Consider the following 21904-nt stretch of genomic DNA (forward strand, 5'->3'; position numbering starts at 1 on the left):
AGCACTGAGTTTTGGAGAAATCCTTGGAGGTTGGCTTCTTACCTCCATGAGCAACAAAGGCTGTTTCAGCCCCAACATCGGTCATCTTCCCGTCAAACCCGGCTGTAGTGAAAATCTAGTCTCTTCCCTCAGAAGTTCCCCTAAAACAGAATCCATATCTGGAAGTGTTCCCCTACTCGGTATGTTAGACCTGATTATCTCATATTCAGGTCTAAGTCTCATCAAGAATTGAGTCACCTTTCTCTTCTCAAAGTGCTCATCCGGTTTGGTTACAAGAACGAACTTTGAAAATGCAGTTTTCTAAATTGGGAATAGGATTCCCGGATGGGAGTAAAGAAATTTTTGAAATTTCGCCCAACCTTCCTGTAGGGTTCGGCCATCCATATGATGGGTCTCCCATCCCTTCAAGCCGAACCCTATTTTGCGTTATTTTATTGTTGTAATGGCTTCAAACCTAGGGAATATCATTCCTGTGAAGATGAACTATGGGATGTGGAAGTTCCATTTTGACTTTTATGTTGAAGGGAAAGGTTTAGAAGGATATCTGAATGGAACAGTCACTAAACCAATTGGGACCGAGGCCAAGGCTTTACAATAATGGAAGTTGGATAATGGTAAGCTTGTTTCTTGGATTCTGAGTTCTATTGATTATCATATATCTGTACCTATGAGGAGAATGAAAACAGCATATGAGATGTACTTGTATCTGGAAAAAGATTATCAACAGTCCAACGTATCTAAACAGTACCAAATAGAATCAGGAATATTTTCTTACAGCCAAGGAGATAGGAGGATACAGGAATATTATTCATGTTTTCTTGATTTATGGACTGAATATGAGATTGTTCACATTGAACCCTTAGATCCAGTAGAGTGTGTGAAATATCTCGAACAGTCACTAAACCAATTGGGACCGAGGCCAAGGCTTTACAACAATGGAAGTTGGATAATGGTAAGCTTGTTTCTTGGATTCTGAGTTCTATTGATTATCATATATCTGTACCTATGAGGAGAATGAAAACAACATATGAGATGTACTTGTATCTGGAAAAAGATTTTCAACAGTCCAACGTATCTAAATAGTACCAAATAGAATCAGGAATATTTTCTTACAGCCAAGGAGATAGGAGGATACAGGAATATTATTTAGGTTTTCTTGATTTATGGACTGAATATGAGATTGTTCACATTGAACCCTCAGATCCAGCAGAGTGTGTGAAATATCTCCATTCAGATATCCTTCTAAACCTTTCCCTTCAACATAAAAGTCAAAATAGAACTTCCACATCCCATAGTTCATCTTCACAAGAATGATATCCCTTAGGTTTGAAGCCATTACAACAATAAAAAAACACAAAATAGGGTTCGGCTTGAAGGGATGGGAGATCCATCATATGTATGGCCGAACCCTACAGGAAGGTTGGGCGAAATTTCAAAAATTTCTTTACTCCCATCCAGGAATCCTATTCCCAATTTAGAAAACTGCATTTTCAAAGTTCGTTCTTGTAACCAAACCGGACCAAATCTGAAACCAAAATTAGGGAGGGATATACCTGATACGGAATCCATGCAAGAATGCTCCTCCCAACGTAGGTGTTCATGCCCAAAGAGTGTACCAAATCATCCCTCCACTGAAGATGACACAGCTTAGGATGAGGCAGGTTCAACAGGTAGTTCTTCACCAAGAACTAGTGATTCTTCAGCAAGAATCGAATGGGACAGTGAGCACAACTTCTAAATTGTTTCTTCTGGCAAGAAACAATATCAAGATTGAATCTTGATTCAATTCAAGAACTAGAGATCAAACAGGGTAGGGTGGCAAGAGTAGGAAGAAAAAAGAGCAGAAGGCAAGAGCAGTCTAACTGCGTTGTCTTCTCTCTGTATTCAATGAATGTGTTTTGAAGGTTCACCCTGCTCTCTTATTTGGATCTGGACTCTTTAAGTGATATGGATAATCCCTTATCTTATCTGTAGATAAAGATCAGCCTTCCTAATCAAATTAGGAGTTCCTTTGATCCAAATCTTTATTTGGATCTAGACTCTTTAAGTGGATAAGGATAATCCCTTATCTTATCTGGTGATCTAAATCCCAGATCCACCCCTATTTAATTTGGGGGAATCGAGTTGTTACGGGACGAGGTGGTAGAATTGTGTCATAGATACGAGATCCCAGATGAGTACCAATGGATCATGTATGGTCCTGGTCGTTATCATTGGAAGCATGGCTCGAAAGGTTTATGTGTCTACGAAGAGTCTTTGGCGGCTGGCCTTTGCTTTCCCCTTCATCATTGTTGTCCTAGTGCACTATCAGGTGTCCCTAGGCCAGCTCGCTCCTATTGGGGTTAGGATGCTGATTGGGTTAATCAGTTTGTTTCATCACCGCGATTTTCCTCTAAGTATTGAGGCCCTCTCAGCTTTGGTGCACATGAAGCGGGTTTCGGGTCCCTTCTGTTTTTATCTCCCTTTTCTAGTGGGAATAAAATTTTTAACTTCCCAAATAAGGTTAGGAATTGGAGGAATCGTTTGTTTTTCCTTGAGAAGGCTGGTGGTTGGGGTTGTAGTACTGCTTGGTACAACTATCCTCAAAATGTTCTTTTGTTTGGTAATCTGCTTTTTCGGCACGACAACCTGCTATGCCTTCTCCTTGAAGATCTACTTTTACGAGGTGATCTACTCCTTCATTTGGTTCGGTTGGTGCTTGCTTCTTCATCTGTTCGTTTCCTTTTTCCTATTGTCTCAGTCCCCCCTCCGACTGCTTCTTCCGCCCTAAAGAATTCATGAGCAACTATGAGGAATCTTTCCATAGTAGTTGGAGGGTGGAGTTCTAGCTCCTGTTTTAGCTTTCGGTGCTTAACGCCCTTTTTGGCTGCTATCAGCTGTATAGAGGGGTCCAAATCAGGATCTACAATCTTTTCATGTTGAAGTGTTAGATGTATTCTCTAAGTGGTTCATTAGGCTTCTGGACTATGTTAAACAGGCACGTAGCTGATTTTGAGTGTTGTGTGCTCGTGATGAATTGGTTGATGAAGAGTTGGGTGAATCGGTCCCAATTTTTTATGGATCCTAGGGCCAGTTCCGAATACCATAACCAAGCTTCTTCTTTTAAGGTGGTGGGGAACACTATGCACATGCTAGCATCATTAGCTCCGTGAAGGAGCATTAGAGCTTGAAAACTATTAACATGTTCCACCGGGTTTGATTTCCCTCGGTAAGATTCCAAGGTAGGGTGCCCGGAAGTTTCTAGGGCGTAGAGCTCTGAGGATTTCCGGTGCAAGAGGGGTTTCCCTAGTCAAACCTAGTTGTTCAAATAAGGTGATTATTCTCCCTATTGCCGCACTACCTTCTCTTGGTCGAGCTTCACCCCCTGCCCGAGCGAGTTGTATCTTTATCCCTACACGGTGCATTCTTTTCTTTCTTCTGGTACCTTCGGCGGAGCTCGCCACATTAGATTCAATGGGGGCCTCTGCTTGGCTTTCTGTTGATCCTTGTTCATTCGGGGCCGCAATGTCTTTTTTGTCTGGAGAGTGGATTTGAGTTCAATCTACAGCGTGAGTCGAGCTATTGTGCTAAGCTGTGAGGTCGAGCTGAGAGCTGAAAGGAAAGAGAGGTTAGAGTGCTTGGGTAAGTCTTTACCTAGGAGGACACTCCGATGCTTAAGTTAGTGAATAGTTCTTCCAAAGAGAATGTGAGAGAGAGAGTGAGGGCTTATGTGTGCCTACCTTTTGGAGTGATCCTATGATCTTTTTATAGCTACCTCAGGTTCAAGTGCTGTCAGGCAATGTCTCTGAGCCATGTACGAAGTTATTTCCTAAATCGTGGGGTGTATTGATTAGTTGTTTGCTAAATCCATGCAGCGGATGCTTGCTGGTCTGGAGGCGGTCAAATCAATGTACCATTCTCTGTGTTGTAGTTACAGCGCTTATGCGGGCATTGTCCGCAGGGCTGTTTCGGGCGTGCTGAGCCTGTCGAAGCAGCCGCATATCTGATGTTGTAGAACAAGCTTGCTCTAGCTTGTCTTCATACCTAATGTTGACTGCCGCATGTCGAGCCGGCGAAGTGGGACGCTGCATCACTGACAGCGTCCACTTGTCCATCGTCCAAAATGCCCCTCATAAAAAACTAAGCATCGGAAGATATAACATCTCACGAGACCCCTACAAACAACGCCAAAAGTCATGAAACGTTAACAATGAAGGTCATTTGTCTCCAAAAGAGAACATATATCAGCGAGTAGAAGTCACAGAACAACAAAATCCAAAATGCATCATCCAATGGAACAGCTCGGTGTTTAATAGTGCTGTAAAAAAGTTGTGAAGTAAAACCCCTCCTTTGGCAATTAAACTTACTAAAATCCAATCTTAGACGGGGGCATGGAGAATGGTAAGCTCTAAATAAATAAATAAATCTTTTTTTTGAGATAATAAATAAATAAATCTTAAATCCTTCTTTTATTTTTACAATTATTTTTTTAAGTGCATTTGTCTTCGCATTTGCCCTTGCGAAGGAGGGGGCCCAACACGCTAGTTTACCAACATTGGATAGAAAAGTCAGAGTCTTGAAAAATCCATAGATGTTTGCACGTGAAAATGAACAAAAATTATGCAGAGCAGAGCGATAAATTCTGAACAGATTAGAGAGGAGAGTGCATAGTTCTCTCCTTGATTTTATTTTCGTTTCCATGGAGAACACCGAGAGAAACTGCCTACTCTCCCTGCTCGCTCCTCTCTACCTCTTCACCAGTCTAATAATCTCCGGCACCGCCTACACTCCGTATGTTACCACCTATCAGGTATTCGTTGACTGCGGTTCCCATGGAGAGGTGACTGAATCACATGATGGCCGGAACTGGACCGGCGATTTCGGCGGTAAATACAAGCCCTACGCCAATATCAGGGGATCAACCTTTGTAGTTTCAGTACAAGGCATCTCTGTTCCCCAAATTCCTTACATGACAGCTCGTATCTTTCGCTCACACCTCACCTACAAATTCTCGGACGTCTCTGCTGGTCCAAAATTTATTCGCCTCTACTTCTACCCTGCTTCATATTCTAATCTCAATCAAAGCTATGCTTTCTTTGACGTTTCCGCTGGTCCTTATATTCTCCTCCGTAACTTCAGTGCCTCTCTTACCGCAAATTTCCTCGACACGGATCGCTTCTTCAAAGAATTTGTTGTCAACATAGAGAGGCAGAGCGAATTAATCATCACTTTCTCACCAACTCCCAATATTTTCGAAACACATGGCTTTGTGAATGGAATCGAGATCCTTTCCATGCCGGATAATTTCTACATTCGAGATGAAATACTCCCTTATGCAATTCGGCAGAATGATATTCCTGTCGCCCTTGAGATGGTTTATCGATTAAACGTCGGAGGAAGAGAAGTTTCACCTCAAGATGATACTGGCATGTATCGCACATGGTCAGAGGATACTCCTTACTTTCACGGTGGCCAACCGGGTGTTATTCCTGTTAATGCGACTATCTCGGTCACGTATACTCCTTCAGTACCTAGCTACACAGCACCAGAGAGTGTCTACCGCACTGCACGGTCGATGGGAATGAACAAGTCTCTGAATGAAAAGTATGACCTGACTTGGTCTTTTCCTGTTGATTCATCAGGCTTCTATTACCTTTTCAGGCTCCATTTCTGCGAGTTCCTACATGAGATAACAAAGCGTTCCGAAAGGATCTTTAGAATCTTTATTAGAAATCAAACGGCAGAAGAACGCGTCGACATCATCGAGTGGAGCGGCGGAAACGGTATTCCAGTGTATAGAGATCACATCGTTGTGGGTCCAAATGGAAATGAAGGCAATCAAGATATGTGGCTCGCGCTACGTCCCAACTTAGAAGCAAAGCCTTTATACTCCGATGAAATCTTAAATGGATTAGAGATCTTCAAATTGAGCAAAACGGACGGCGATCTCTCCGAACCCAATCCAATTCCTACACGGAATTGGTCGTTATCCCCTACATGGTCATCTTCCCGACGCTCAGATAATTCAAAGAAACAGATTTCGTTCATTGTTGCCGGAGGGGTGGCGGGTGTTGTAGTTATAGTCTCTATCATATTCTTCTTTTCTTCCCGGCGAGCCAGAAGAGTGAAGAGCAACACTTCAATACCCCAGTTGTCCAATCTTTGCCGTCATTTCTCGTTGGCAGAGATCAAAGCGGCCACAAACAATTTTGATGAGAGAAGAGTGATCGGTGTAGGTGGCTTCGGCAAAGTATACAGGGGCTGTATCGACGGTGGAACCACCTCCGTTGCAGTCAAGCGTGGGAACCCAAAATCCCAACAGGGAGCCCACGAGTTCCAAACCGAGATCGAGCTGCTATCCAAGCTACGTCATTTCCATCTCGTCTCCCTCATCGGCTACTGTGAGGAGCGTGGAGAGTTGATCCTCGTCTACGACTACATGGCCCAGGGTACCCTCCGTCATCATCTCTACAAAACTGATAAATCTCCTCTGCCATGGAAGCAAAGGCTTGAGATCTGCATTGGAGCCGCACGTGGTTTACACTACCTCCATACTGGTGACAAGTACAGGATTATCCATCGTGATGTCAAGACAACAAACATCCTCTTGGATGAGAAATGGGTGGCCAAGGTTTCAGACTTCGGCTTATCCAAGATGGGGCCCACTGCAAGTAGCTTGTCCCACACTCACGTCAGCACGGCAGTGAAGGGTAGTTTTGGGTATTTGGATCCAGAGTATTACCGGCGGCAGCATCTAACGGAGAAATCTGACGTCTATTCTTTCGGCGTGGTGTTGTTCGAAGTATTATGCGCCAGACCAGCGTTGGACCATAAGCTTCCAGAAGATGAGGTTTTGTTGGCTCATTGGGCTCTATGCTGCTTACACAATGCGACCCTTGATCAAATCCTTGATCCATATTTGAGGGACAAGATTGCACCTGAGTGCTTAAAGAAGTTCACGGAGATTGCAGAGAAGTGCCTGGCTGACCGTGGAGCAGAACGGCCAACAATGGCTGACGTACTGTGGAACCTTGAATTTGCATTGCAACTCCAAGAGAGCGCAGAGAAGATTAGCAACAGTGTTGATGATTCGTGCAGAGATGGAGGAAGAATTATCAGTAGCGAATGTAATGGCGTGATGTCCTTCTCTGAAATCGTAAACCCGGAAGGCCGGTGATAACGCTAGAAGTTTTTGGCTCCTTTTTCATTGGACTGATGACAACAGTGGAAGCAGTATAATCTCCGGCCGGCTTTTGCAAGTGGGATTTGCTTTAATCTGTTTCATTGGTCGTGGGGCATCAAATGCATTGCTTGGCCTTTGTACACTCGAACAACGATTTTGCAAACAATCACTGGATGATGATAATAGCTATATGGCAGTGCAAATGTTTTGGTGTTGCAGTACAAATAAAGTAAAATAAAACCCAAAGAAGAATAACGTAAAATCGATCCAAAACAAAAGTAAACCAAATTCTGCATTTTTTTTTTCATTTACACTTCCATACATTTGTACTAGTGCAAATAAAATTGCACTGCAACCAAATACAGCCTTTCAGTCATTTTATCCAACAATGTTTTCTAGAACTGTAACAGTTTCATAGAATTTGTTTTCCACAATTCGACTGTTTATAGTAAAAATTAATAAAAAAAAACAGTTTAGAATAAAAACCTATGCTATAATGGTGAATTCTGAATTTCTGGTAAGTTATTCTAAGATAAAAGGGCAAGTAGCAAATAATGGGTGAGCATTGTTTGGCTAAAACCAAAAGACTAGTGGTCTGTAGTGTGGATGAAAAATTGGGTGGTGTAGACCAGTCCACACCACACCTAGTGGCAGGGATCAATCCACACCACAGTTCGCAACTGTTTTGAACTGTGGATAGATTGTGTGGCCAATCCACACTCAGACTGGTGTTTCGTAGGCATGGTGTGGATCATTTACCCACCACACTTTTTTATTCCACATATCGTATATACAATTTATAAAATAATCTATATAGTCGATCATAAATGTCTAATTTTTATAATTTATACGATAAATAAATTGAAAAAAGGCTTTGGCAATTGAATATTAATTTCAACAAAAATGGTAATAAAATAATTTAAAAAATAAAAATTATTATTTTTATCTTGTGTTTACCCTTCAGCAAAGACACGTGCCTTGACTTGCTGTTCGGTGTTAAATTTTAAGTGTTTAATTTGCATATGTTAACAAAGTTTTAAGTTTTAAAAAGCATTCCATTTTCCCTAATGTATCTTCTCCTCTCATAATTTCTGATCAAACTTATCATTTTGAAGAATTAAAATTTCTCTTGAAATGGAAATTCCTCACATTGTCTACCACAACTCATGTTGGATTTCACCTAAGTGGTGTAAGTGGTAGAAGTCCTATTCCTCCATTCAGCACAATCTAGGGACATATCTTCTGTTAAATAATGAAAGTAAAACACAAGATCTATCTAATTTTTTTCTCACTTCTAAATCCAGGTTTTTCTTAGCCTTCCCTAACCTCATTCATAATGCTCCTCACTTTTTTTTCTCTTTTCAAGGAAAAAACATCTATCCATAAACCGTGTGGACAACATGAAGAAAATTGTAGTTGTTCTTTGACTATTCTTTCATAACATGAAGCTTCTCTACTAATATGATGGATCATGCCCAGTGATCCATATCACAAATCTTTATATTGTAGTTCCTTGGAGGGGGGTCCAGAATTGGTGATTAGTAGAGGGTTGTCCTTCGAATAAGAATTCTCTTCAAAGGATTCAACTCCGACTTCTGGAATTGAAAAGGTGTTATTGATTGTGCCTCTTGACAAAAAGGTTTCAGAACTTGGAGACTTAAAGTTGCATTTTGGTGGGGGTGTTCAGGAGAAGAACCGCAAGAGAAGATGAAAAATTAGAAGAAAAGGAAATGGCGGTGGAAAAAAGGGAGTAACACCACCAAAATCAATATCAATAACAGAAACAAAAGAAATAAAAATGACAGAAAAAGCCTGGAAGAGCGCTTCGGTGGAGGAGACCTCCCTTTGCGGCAACGCACAATGATAGAGTGCTTCGGTGGTGGAGAGGCTAACGGTAAAATGCAAGGTTTCGATTGTGAATGTGAAACATAATATCAAAAATAAATTGTGGATGGAGCCATTCCAGGATAAATACCCATTGTCAATATTTTGGGTGTGGACAAGGTTGGTCCACGATATAGTGTGGAGTGGACTAGTCCAATCCATGCCCAACCGAACTACATGTTCATCTCGTGGCATGGACGGAAACAGTCCATCCACGAGATGAACACACTATCAAATGCCACTTAAATCGAACAAATTTTAAAGTTTCGGTTTCAGTTTTCAGGATTAAAAATTCTGTTAAACGATTTAAATAAAATTTATGTTATATATATATATAGATAGATAGATAGATAGATAGATAGATAATATTATATAATATATAATTTCACTGATATATATAATATTAATTGTATTAATATAATATTAATAAAATTTAGTTTTAATAAAATATTGAACTAGATATTTCGGTTCCTGTTTGATTTTTTTTTTCTTTTTTTTTTGTAACATTGATGTTTGACTTTATGTTTGACACGTTCAGTTTTTAAAAATTCGGTTTTACCCCCACTAATGGTAGTTTATGGTTTCCAAATCTAAAGATGGTTAGTTTGTTGTGAAGAACTCAAATAATCATTCAGTCATTAATCGAGATGTAGTAATTGGTTCAAATTCTCTCTTGTCGTAGTGCAAGGCTCTCAGTCTTTCCTCTGTACAGTACTCCTCTAATGAACGTGGAGAATTCCTCCACCCCTTCTGATTCTCCTAACCAGGGAGATGAGGAACTACTAAAACATTTGTCGAGTCTGAGGTTGCCTCGCTCAGTTATTCCGATCAAAGCAACGGATAACGACCTGCTTCCCAGAGAACATTAATCTTCAAAGTTCTTACTGATCAAAATTACAGAGTGGCAGGACTCAGAGAAATGATCTATAAATCATGGAAACTTGGAAATGGCGAGATTATGGACTTTGGTCCCAACTCGTATTTAGTCAAGTTCCCAAGCTGCTTTGGAAGAGATCAAATCTTGGAAAAAGGACCTTGGCTATTTGACAACGATCTATCTTATTATCACTCAAAAAGGGGATCCAAACTTCAGACCAATTGACTATCCTCTTGATCAAGCAAGTTTCTGGGTTCATCTTACAGGTTTACCTATCGGATATCTAAACCTCGATGCTGTCAAAAAGATTGCCTCTGCTCTGGGAAAACCTTTTGAGCCTGCAAGCAAAAGCATTAATAAATGAAGCAAATACACCAGAATTAGAGTCCAAATCAATATTAACGATCCAATTCAACAAGAGGTCCCATTTGCACTTCTGAACGGTGATACAATCCCGATCAATGTTCAATATGAAAGACTACCACGACATTGCAAATTTTGTAGTTTAATGGGACATGAAGATATCTCCTGTCGAATAAAGCACAAGCTTTTGGAAGCTCTACATCGTTGCAATTTAGAAGAAGGGAAACAACGAATTCAAAATCTCCTGTCTGACTTCATTACTCTGGAAATCAGAGCAACGCCCTTCAGCAAATTACACTCTCCCAGAGGAAAAGATGACGAACCTGCGGAGAAACAAGACAATGACGAATCATCCCATTCTTCATAAGGCTCACTACCAGCAAGTTCGCTAGAGTTGGCCGGCGGCACTGATCTGTTAACTGGTTCCAGCAAGGAAATTCGAAATGGCGATTGTCAAGCCGATTCTCTCGGATGTGAACCCGCCAATCCAGGCAAGTTCTCATCCCATAACTCCCCAGCTCCTGCCATTAATGCCCATCATTCAAAATCACAAACGGATGCCCCATACTCTAAACCGTTACATATGGAAGTGAATTTCTTGAGAAGATGTGTTGAACCACCACCGACAACCAAGGAGCCCTCCCATCCAATTTCCATTTCGGACGACACAAGCCAACCATTAGCAGTTATTCAAGAAATTATTAATACGGGGGAAAATCAAGAGGCTCTAAACACAATCACGTCTCAGCCTTCATTAAGGGATGGTGGATTTACTACCAATCCGTTGGTTAGTAGATCCGCCAAATCAGGCAAGTCTTCTAAATTCACTCTCTGTATTAATGTGGATTCAAATCCGTGGAGCATACACCGATGGCCATGGATGATCACCTGAATTCATCTAATTGTTGCACAAAGAAAAGAAAGAGTTGCTTCGAAGATTTAACTACTTCAACCCAAGGACGAGTCAGACTCAAAAGGCAAGCAAGGAACATCAACACCAATGAATTTGATGCCTCTAACTCTCAAATTCTCATTTGGAACTGTCAGGGAGGGAGTCGCCTGACAGTTCTCTACCTCAACAGGCTCCTTTCAAAGCACCATCTAGACATATTCTTCATCTTTGAAACAAAGAACAATTTGATCAAATCCAAAGCAATTCTTCGACACCTTCATAACTACCATGTCGAAGTGATCCTTGCAACTGGTAGATCAGGAGGTTTGTGGTTTGGTTATTCAAAGAATGTATTGCTGTCCATCTTCTCAATTACAGACCACTCAATTTACTGCACTGTAAAGAACAGACCTCATTGCCTTGAATGGGATTTACTCTGCTTCTATGTGCATCCATCCCTTAGTGCTCGAACTCAATTCAGAGATGAAATAAAATCATTTCTTGAAAATTCAACCAGGCCTTGGTGTATTTGCGGAGATCTTAATCTCATTGTTTCCAGCAATGAAAAACAAGGAGGTTGTGCAGTTTCAAGGGGTGAGACAAGTCTATTATCACAAGCCATAAGTGAGTGCAATCTCATTGACTTAGGCTCATCAAGCCCTCCATTTACATGGACTAACAGAAGAGATGAATCCCATCTTATTTCCAAAAGACTCGACAGATTCCTGGCCAATCAAGACTGGATTCATGAATTCCCCCATGTTCATGTTCGAAAGCTGGCCTCCTGTGGAAGTGATCACCACCCCATTTTGTTAAGCACCAAACGTAGTTGGCAAAATTCCGCCCAACTCTGAAGAACTGAAGAAGCTTGGACCCAGGAACCCAATTTTTTGGAAGCCTTATCTGCCTCATGGGATAACTCAAATGGTGCTCTCCATTCTAAACTAAAATCGACTTTTGACAAACTTTGTTGTTGGGGTCAGCAGTTAACTGGAAACATAAGGAAAAATATTGTAAATGTGGAACAGAGGTTATTGCATTGCCAATCCAATTTGCTGAATTCAGAGGCTCGTATGGAAGAGAAAAATCTTAGGCAAGAACTTGAGACTTGGCCGATTCGTGAAGAAACTTACTAGAAACAAAGAACTCGTTTGGGCTAGACTCTCAAAGGTGATAGGTGCACTAAATTCTTCCACATTACAACAACCAATAGGAAAAGGAGAAATGGAGTCCTTTGCATCCGCCGAACTAATGGATCATGGACCAAAAGTGAACAAGAAATTGCTTCAACTTTAAATGAGCACTTCAAACAGCTTTTTCAGTCTTCCAACCCTGATTTGAGTTATCTGAACCTTCCTGACACAAGCTAATCTCTATCTGAGCAGGAAAATCTCTTATTAATGAACCCCCCTTGTGAAGAAGAAGTTAAAAATGCTTTGTTTAATTTTGGACCTTGGAAGGCTCCTGGCCCCGATGGGGTCCATGCGGCTATTCTGCAAAAGGGCTGGCACTTTATGGGAACAGAAATTACTCATTGGGTTCAACAAGTATTCAGAAATCCGAAAGAAATCGCTAAGGTAAACTCTACTTATTTATGTTTGATTCCCAAGACAGATTCAATTGAAACTCCAAAGGATCTTCGACCTATTGGTTTAAGTAATGTGCTCTATAAAATTATTACAAAAATAATTACCAATCAGTTGAAGAGCATTCTCCCAAATCTGATTTCTCCACTCCAAAGTGCCTTCACTCTGGGAAGAAATATTGCAGACAATACTATAATCTCTCAAGAAGTAATTCACTCAATGAGAAAAAATGAAGGGGCGTAATGGAAACTTCTTGCTTAAACTTGACCTCTCTAAAGCCTATGACAGGATGGAATGGACTTTCTTGTTGAATGTTCTCCATCACTTTGGTTTCTCTGATGATTTTTGCAATCTGATTTACTATTGCTTATCTACTACAAATTTATTGGTTCTATGTAATGGAAAGCCTGGTGATCCATTCTAGGGGTGTCCCTTATCACCCTACTTATTTATATTGTGCACAGAGATTCTTTCTTGCTTACTGGAAAAGAAGATGCAGAAAGGACTAATTCATGGCTTCAAATTTGGATACTCCAGTGTTCATCTCTCGCACCTATTATTTGCTGATGACCTCATTATTTTTGGCAAATGTAACAATAAAGAAGTATCCCACATTCTACAAGTATTACATCTAATCTGTAATTGGTCAAGTCAGGAAATCAACTTTCAGAAGTCATCAATTTTTTTCAGCTCCAATACCCGGCACCGAATTAGAATCAGAGTTGCACACCTTTATAGAGTCAAACTCATGATCCCCAAAGAGAAATACCAAGGGGGCCCTCTGTTCCTAGGCCACACAAATGACTCGAGAATGGCAATATTTGGTGGACAAACTTAAATCAAGACTTTCAGGGTGGAAGAAGAAAACTTTATCACACATGGGTAGAACAGTTCTTATTAAATCCACACTCCAATCCATGCCATAGTACATAATGCAAATTTATCTCCTTCCAAAATCCATTTGTACGGCATTGAACAATGTGTGTAGGGATTTCTGGTGGATTGACTCGGATAAACCCGGTCTTCATCTTAAATCCTGGGACCTATTTCTCTCACCAAAAGAACTCGGGGGTTTGGGAATCCGTGATGCTGTGCTTAAAAATCAAGCTTTGATTGTTAAACTAGGATGGCGATTCCTCAACTCAGCTAACTTACTGTGGGCTCGAGTACTTCAAGCCAAATATCTGAGAAATTCTTCTTTTTGGTGTGCAAAGCAAAGATCATGTAACTCCTATATCTAGAATGGAATTCTTAAATGCAAGGATTTCCTTGAAAAGGGTTGCCATTGGGTAATTGGCAATGATTGGGCTGTGGATGCTGTAAATGACCCATGGTTACCATTCAAACCCCAATACATGTCTTCAGAAGCTCCCCAGAGCAAGATTACAACTGCGGAACTCATCAACCAAGACACTAAGACATGGCGAAGAGAGGTAATTCACAACTGCTTTGATTCCCGTACAGCTCAGGAAATATGTGGAATCTAGCTTCCTATTTCATCCTCAGACTTACAAGACAAACTCATCTGGAAACTCACCCCCCATGGCCGTTACGCTACGGCTTCTGGGTACCTTCTGTTGGCATCTTCTCGGGCCTCCTCTTCTCAGGCACATATTATGTCTAATAACTTTACTTGGCGAGACTTTTGGAAATTAAAAGGTATTCCTCCAAAAATTCATTTGTTCATCTGGCGTGCCATTCATAATATGCTACCCACTAGAACTCGGCTGAGAAAATTTGGCAAACACATTGAAGCGCTTTGTCCATTTTGTATGACTGAAGATGAAACAGTAGATCACATTTTCCTGTATTGTCCAGTTGCCTCAGTGGTGTGGTTTGGTTCTTGCCTGGGACTCCACATTTCTAAATTTCCCAATAAAACCTGTTCCTCCCTGATCACAAGATTCAACAATAGTAGTCGTAACTAGAGCTGAAAAGAAATTATTCCAGATCTTTGTCGTGACAGAATATAATGGAGGAACAGGAGGGTCTTATATTGTAAAAGCAAAGGTGGAGGACAAACTGGTTTGTTTGTCTATGTAACCAATCCCTAGGGAGTTTATTGAAAAATGTGAACTTATGGTTTATTAATTCGATGGTCATCTAGGTGCTAGAGTGTATCCTATTTTGGTTATACCCTAGTAGGCTTGTTCTACTATTTATCATAGATGAATAAAATTACTTTGTCATTTTTTATATCAGGTTTTTCTTTTTTAATTTTTTTGTGTATAGGGTGCCCCTAATAGGACCAGCATTTGGTAAAAAAAATTATATGTGCATAAATGCAAAACATTTGACACACTTAACACCTTTAACATGACTCTATATGGAATGGAATGAAAGAAAAGTATCAGTCCAATCTGCAGTTACCCAGAAAGTGAAGATGCCTACTATGGAATACTTGATTTCAGATTAAACCAATGGTCAAGGGGATTTGTTGATATTCTAAATCTGGTTTTTTAAGAGTATAGGTTTTGGCACAATGAATTAGTTTATAGAAAGAAAGTGAAGATCCTCGGTTTATTTGATGAAACATTTATCAACATGAGGTGGATAAAGAATGTATGGACCTGAACTTTTCCCTTTGGAAAATGATGAAGATAATCATTGAAAAATCTTCATAAATAGGGTATAATAGTTAATAACTTTTGTTAATCATTAATGATGATGTAACATGGAAGGAAACCCATGGAATTTCTAAGTGGATTGCTTAGTTCTCCTTTGGACAAGATGTTAGATATGGAATTTACACTAAAAGTTGAATTACTATGACCGGATGTGACACATGCAGAGGCATCTAGTTATCATTGGGTTGAGCCTGTTGATCTCTAGGGGCCTTTCCAAATCCTGTGTTACAATGAATTAGGACCACTAACTTTTCCCCAAAAAGTTTGCCAACCTTAGGGAGTATGGTCAAATATTTTTAACTTATTTAATCTTTCTTCTGAAGGCCACTCCTTATTGCCGTGTTACTGAAATAGATTCTATTTTGTAAATTAGTTTTGAAGGTGCCAAGGTGAGTCTAGGTGATAGGGGGCACCTTGGCAATGCCTTTTTTTTTTCAATAATAGCATGTGCTTTTAGGAAACAATGAACTCAGATTTCCTATGGCTTGACCACGATTCATGTTGTGGTTGGGAAGTCATAAGAAATCTTAAATACTTTTAGGGGGTTTAGGAGGGTTCAAAAACTTGGGCAATAGGCCTAATACCAAAAGTTTGGTGCAAACAACAATAACCATCAGTCAAGGGACAAAGAGCAGTCAGTGCCACAACTATAGGTATAAGCAATATAATATGACAATCACGCAATATTGGGCACTACTTTTAGTATATCATAGGGCCAAATGTCCCATAGAAAACTGTGATTTTCATCACAAATTTGAGCCTTGACACAAACTAAACTCGACTATTTTTTTTTTTTTGAGAAAAATGTAAAGTAATAAATTAGACAAAAAGCATGAATCAAATCTGCACAATAAGCCTTTTCCATTGTAATTTTCATCACAAATTCTAGACTTTTCCCAGCAAAAAGCTCGAACCTTAGGTGGTGATAGTGGTCCATGCTAAATGGCTTTAACTGGACAGTTGGAACTTACAAATGGTTCAAAAGAAAGGTTAGAAAAGAATGGGGCATAACTAAAAGTGCTAGAGGAATTAAGCATCAACATTCTAAAGTATAATATAGTCAGATCTAAGAAAACACCCTCTAGAGATTCAAAGAGAGTTAATGTTTCCAAGGTTTCATAGTCCCCAAGTCCCCTTCTCAAGGCCAAGTTCCATGTTAAACCTTGGGAAGAGGTGTTGCAATCAACAATGAGACAATCAGGTCGTGAAGCAAGAGAAAACAATGAAGGGCACTTAATCTCAGAAAGGTAGATGACCCCCACCATAGGTCTATTCAAAATTTGATTTTGTTACCTGACGGGGCATCATACCTTCTTAAGCACAAGGAAGAGGGAAGAAAATGGAAATAATGGACTTCCAAGAGGTAAACACTAGCCAATGGAAGGGGGATTAATAACTTGCTTGATGAGTTTGTCCTTGGTTAAACACTTGCCAATGGCAGTAGTCCATGGTAGTAAATGCTACCTTAAAGTTAAACATAGGCACTTAAATAATTTTATAGGTGAAACCAACTGAAGAAGGTGCTAGGTGGCTTATTAGATGTTTTACTAAGAAGATTCCAGACTTGTCCTATCTCCAAATTGATCTATATGCCCTACCTTTTGTTTTTTGGTGAATCAATGAATACTAATGAAGAAACAAGAGCTTTGATATTCTATTTAATAGGTTTATCTTACATTTCGTCGCTTCCCATGTTGAATTATGAAATAATTACACCACCAAGTCATTACCCTTTTCTGGGGTCAGGTTTCTCTGCTATCTTAGTACCTAGTGGGAGAAGGATGATGATGCAGAGCTTATTCTAATTAAGGCTAGTATTTTTACTTCTTGGCATTTGAATGTCTTTGACTATTTTTTTGTTTAGTTCCATAGCGGAATTGATCCATTAACAATCAACAAATTTTTTATATATTGTTCATTATTTTCTTTCATTTTGATTTGGCCATATTATCCTTTACATTGTGTTTGGTTTGAAGGAAAAAGTAGGGAAAGGAAGGCAAAGGTAGGGAGTTAGGTACTTTTCTTGTATTCACTTTCTTGTATTCACTTTATCATTTTCTTGTATTCACTTTATCATTTTCTTATCTATGGAGTTGGGTACTTTTTGTTTAGGCAATTTTTGTATCTAAGCATTTAGAATAATTAAATTCACAATTATATTTCCTAGGTATAGTTATTTAAATAGAGAAAGTTGCTTATAGATAATCTTTTATCAGATGGTTCCGGACTAGAGGTTGTGTAACATAACATACTAGCTTTGTTATCACATCCACACCTATAAGAAAATGTAGGTAAGATGCCTTAACATTGTTAAAAACAAAAGTTTTTATATTTTGTTATCTTTGTTTAACAAAGATAATATACAATAACATTACTGTATGTTAGCCCCCAGTTTTTGCTCAGTCCCCTCTCCGACCCACTTTTCACACTCTGGATGCCTGATCAAACCCCATCAATCTCTTTAGAACATGTAAAATCCCTAGGAAACCAAACCTCAACTTATAGTATTGCCGAGGAACTCTTTGATCTCCAGTAAAGAGCTGCAGCCATGCATACATTCCCAACCAATGCACATTTGAGAACCACATATGATTTCTACGGTACATCAAGGAAAAAATTGCTAGTTCACCTTGTCTAAATCTAGACTGAATCACAAGAACATCAATGCTAGGTTTAGAGAGATGAGAGAGAATAGAGGCAAATGATAATTTTGATGATGGAGGGTGATCACTCATGGAGATCACCAGTCTTCTATTCTAATTGGTCTTGAAAATCAAAGTAGATCATCATTTCCTTCGAGGATTAGAAAAAGAGGGTGCTTTAGGATTTTAAGGACATGGAGGTGCCTGGTCATGTTGTAAAAAATCGTTGGCTCACCTTGTTTAAGACTAGACTGAATCACAAGAACATCAACGCAAAGTTTAGAGAGAGAAACAAGACTAGAGAAAATAGAGGCAAATGATGGTTTCGATGGAGGGTAATCACTCATGGAGATCACCATTAGAGAAGAGCACATGAGGTTCCTGAAAGAATGGTAGGATCCATCTTATGGATGCCAAAATGATTATGGAATGGGTGGGCGAATTTCAAAAATTTTCCTACTTTCTCCCAACTGGGAATCGTATTCCCTAAATTTAGAATACAATATTCAAGGATCCTACTTGAACCATAATCGAACCAGATCTGAACCAAAAAGAAAAGGGAGGATTATACCTGATCCAGAGAAGTAGTATCTCCCAAAGTTGGTGTTCACGCCCAAAGAGGACACCAAGATCCGCTCCTGCTGAAAATGACACAGCTGTAGGTGGAACGGAACCAGCAGAGTGCGTCCTACACACTGCACCAAATCTTTTACAGTCTTTTCTGCAAGACTGATGTCAAGAATTAATTTCTTGATTTCTTTCTTCTGTAAAGATCAAATCTTGCAAGAAGGAATAGCGGCGGCTGGAGGAGAACTCCTGGGACGAAGATGGCTGAATTGCTTCTCTTCTCTCTGGAGTGTGTATGAGATCCTATCTTAGTTTGCAAGATGCTTTCTTGCTTGCTCACAACCCTTGGTTCAAAAATCTCTTTTCTTTCTTAGGGTTTTCTCCTCCTTTCTTCTTGATTAAGAAACCTCCTAAATTAGGAGTTATCCCAATCCAAATCCAAATCAGTATTTGGATAGGGGATTATCTTAATCCTATCTCCAGATTAAGTTAGCTTACTCCTGATCTTATCAGGAGGTTACTAGATTCAAATCTGATTTGAATTTGATCTCTCAGAGTGGATAAGGTTAAAGGCCCAATCCTTTTGGTAACATTAATCTCAGATCCGCCCCATAGATGGGTGATCATATCAGCCCAGCTCGAAATGGGCTTTTGGCCCATTAAGTGTTCAGTGCTTAACTAGTTTCCAATCTGCTGCCCAGTTGGGCTTCTTTGTATGGCGTGGGACCCAAGTATTGATCTACACACTAGCCACATGGGTTCGGCCCAGCCTTTATTACAAGGCTTAGCCGAATTCACTAAAAAGCTCAATGAACCCCTAAGCCCATCACATGGACCCTATGGGCCCAACACTTACATTAAGTGGTCCCTGGGCCAAGCCATCTTATAAAAACCCAGGGACTATGGGCAGGTGCAAGATTAGCCCATCAGGTACTATCCTAAATGGTCTGACACTTAACCTCTCAGCCCTTAATGATCAAGCACTGCCCGACAAGAGAGGACCTCTCCCTCGGCTGCAAGGAACAGTGCCGCACTCTCCACTCACATGGATCCCAGGAATTAAAACCATTTGCAAACATTTTGAAATCGTATAAATATATATATTTGTATATATTAATTTTGCAAAACAGAATTCCAACGATTGAAATCAACTGACGGCAGTTTGGTTTCCATCAGAGAGAGTGCATTCCCGATCATTACCTTTGTCCGACAAATGGGCTAATCCTGTCACTATGATCACCCACTCAGATGAATTCTTAGACTGTCCCAACATACCCAGGTTTTGATCCCCGCTAAGGATCTCACTGATTGGCATATCAAAGACAGCTCGATCCGACACCTAGTGAAGTGTCATAATCGAGTCTAGGGGTCAGGTGTAACTTTCCAGTTTTGCCCATCTGTCTCCAAGGTCCAGGGCAATACTGGAAATCTGGTCTGGTTCAAGGATTCGAGTAATCCCATACTGCATGTGCCTTGGGTCTTACCCTGGTGGCCGAGACAGGCCATCCCAACACTTGGTGGTACACCAATATCAGCCTTGGTAGGATAAATCTCCCCAGACTTATCCAATCGACTGTAAACATTTAAAACTAACGGGAGTCTCTATAAGTGTCCAGTTTTAGGGTCTTCCACATAATTATATCAAACAACATGAATCAAACATGCACTTTATTTATTTACACTAAATAACAAAAGTACATCAAATTGGATTGAAGCTAAGGGCATACAAAACTGTCTAACAACTCCCACTTGCACTTAGGTCCAATCTAGTACAAGTCGGAGTCCCAAACTTTCCACGTGATTCTCAAACACCTTCTGTGTCAGTGGCTTAGTCAATGGGTCTGCCACATTGTCCGCTGATGCTACCTTTTGAATTAGGACGTCTCCTCTACCAACGATCACCCGTAGTATATGGTACTTCTTCTCGATGTGCTTTGACTTTGAGTGAGCCCGAGGCTCTTTAGCCTGGGTGATCGCTCAATTGTTGTCACACAACAACGGGATGGGTGATGTACTGGATGGAATCACTCCCAATTCGTGTATGAATTTCTTCATCCACACGGCTTCCTTGGCAGCTTCACTTGCGGCAATGTACTCGACCTCGGTTGTGGAATCTGTAGTGGATCCCTGTTTGCTGCTTTTCTAGCAAACAGCACACGATCCTATCGTGAAAACATACCCAGATGTAGGCTTTCTATCTTCTGGATCCGACTGGAAATCGGCATCAGTATACCCTAGAACTTGTAGTGAACTACCATCGAATACCAGACAAAATTTATTTGTCCTTCGAAGGTATTTGAGTATGTTCTTCACAGCAGTCCAATGCTCCTGCCTTGGGTTGGCCTAGAATCTGCTTACCACACTCACCGCCTGAGCAATGTCCGGGCGAGTGTACAGCATGGCATACATGATGCTCCCTACGGCTGAGGCATAGGGAACCTCTCTCATGCCCTCAATCTCCTCAGACGTCTTGGGAGACATCTTCTTGGAGAGAGTGACTCCATGCCTGAAAGGAACGTTTCCTTTCTTGGAGTTCTCCATGTTGTATCTTTTGACAATTTTGTCAATGTAAGCAGCCTGGGATAATCCAATTATCCGCTTCGATCTATCTCTATAGAGTCAAAGACCCAGTATGTATGAAGCTTCTCCAAGATCTTTCATGGAGAACTGCTGTGATACATACCTTGACCAAAGTCAACATTCCTACATCATTCCCAATGAGTAGGATATCGTCCGCGTACAATACGAAAAGGTGATCTTATCCCCACTGGACTTTCTGTAAACACAGGGTTCATCCGGATTCTGCTCAAAGTCAAACGTTTTGATGACAGAATCAAAATGGATGCTCCAACTCCTAGAAGCTTGCTTAAGTCCATATATGGATCTATTAAGTTTACATACCATGTGTGCTTGAATAGCAGCTATGAAGCCTTGTGGCTGCTACATGTAGATATCTTCATTAAGATCTCCATTCAGGAATGCGGTTTTGACATCCATCTGCCAAATCTCGTAGTCATGGTATGCTGCTATAGCTAGCAGGATCCTAATGGATTTAAGCATGACCACGAGCGAAAAGGTTTCCTCATAATCGATACCTTCTTTCTGAGTATACCCTTTCGCCACCAAACAAGCTTTGTAGGTCTTAATCCTGCCATCAGGGCCCTTCTTCCTCTTGTAGATCCATTTGCAACCAATTGCTTTTACCCCGGAGGGCGGATCTACTAGAGTCCAGACTCCATTGGTCTCCATCGAGTCCATCTCAGCTCTCATGGCCTCCACCCACTTCTGGGAGTCTATGTCTAAC

The 21904-nt window shown here is 40.4% G+C and overlaps 1 pseudogene across 1 annotated transcript; it reads left to right on the forward strand.

The window, feature by feature from the left end:
- The first annotated feature begins 460 nt into the window (after positions 1–460).
- On the forward strand, positions 461–7351 carry LOC104587510 (receptor-like protein kinase FERONIA pseudogene; annotated as a pseudogene). The gene has a single exon (XR_016081394.1). The product of XR_016081394.1 is annotated as a receptor-like protein kinase FERONIA pseudogene (transcript).
- Positions 7352–21904: the final 14553 nt, after the last annotated feature.

The sequence above is a fragment of the Nelumbo nucifera genome, chromosome 1 (genome assembly GCF_055504915.1).
Source record: "Nelumbo nucifera cultivar China Antique chromosome 1, China Antique-T2T, whole genome shotgun sequence".
Classification (NCBI taxonomy): domain Eukaryota; kingdom Viridiplantae; phylum Streptophyta; class Magnoliopsida; order Proteales; family Nelumbonaceae; genus Nelumbo; species Nelumbo nucifera.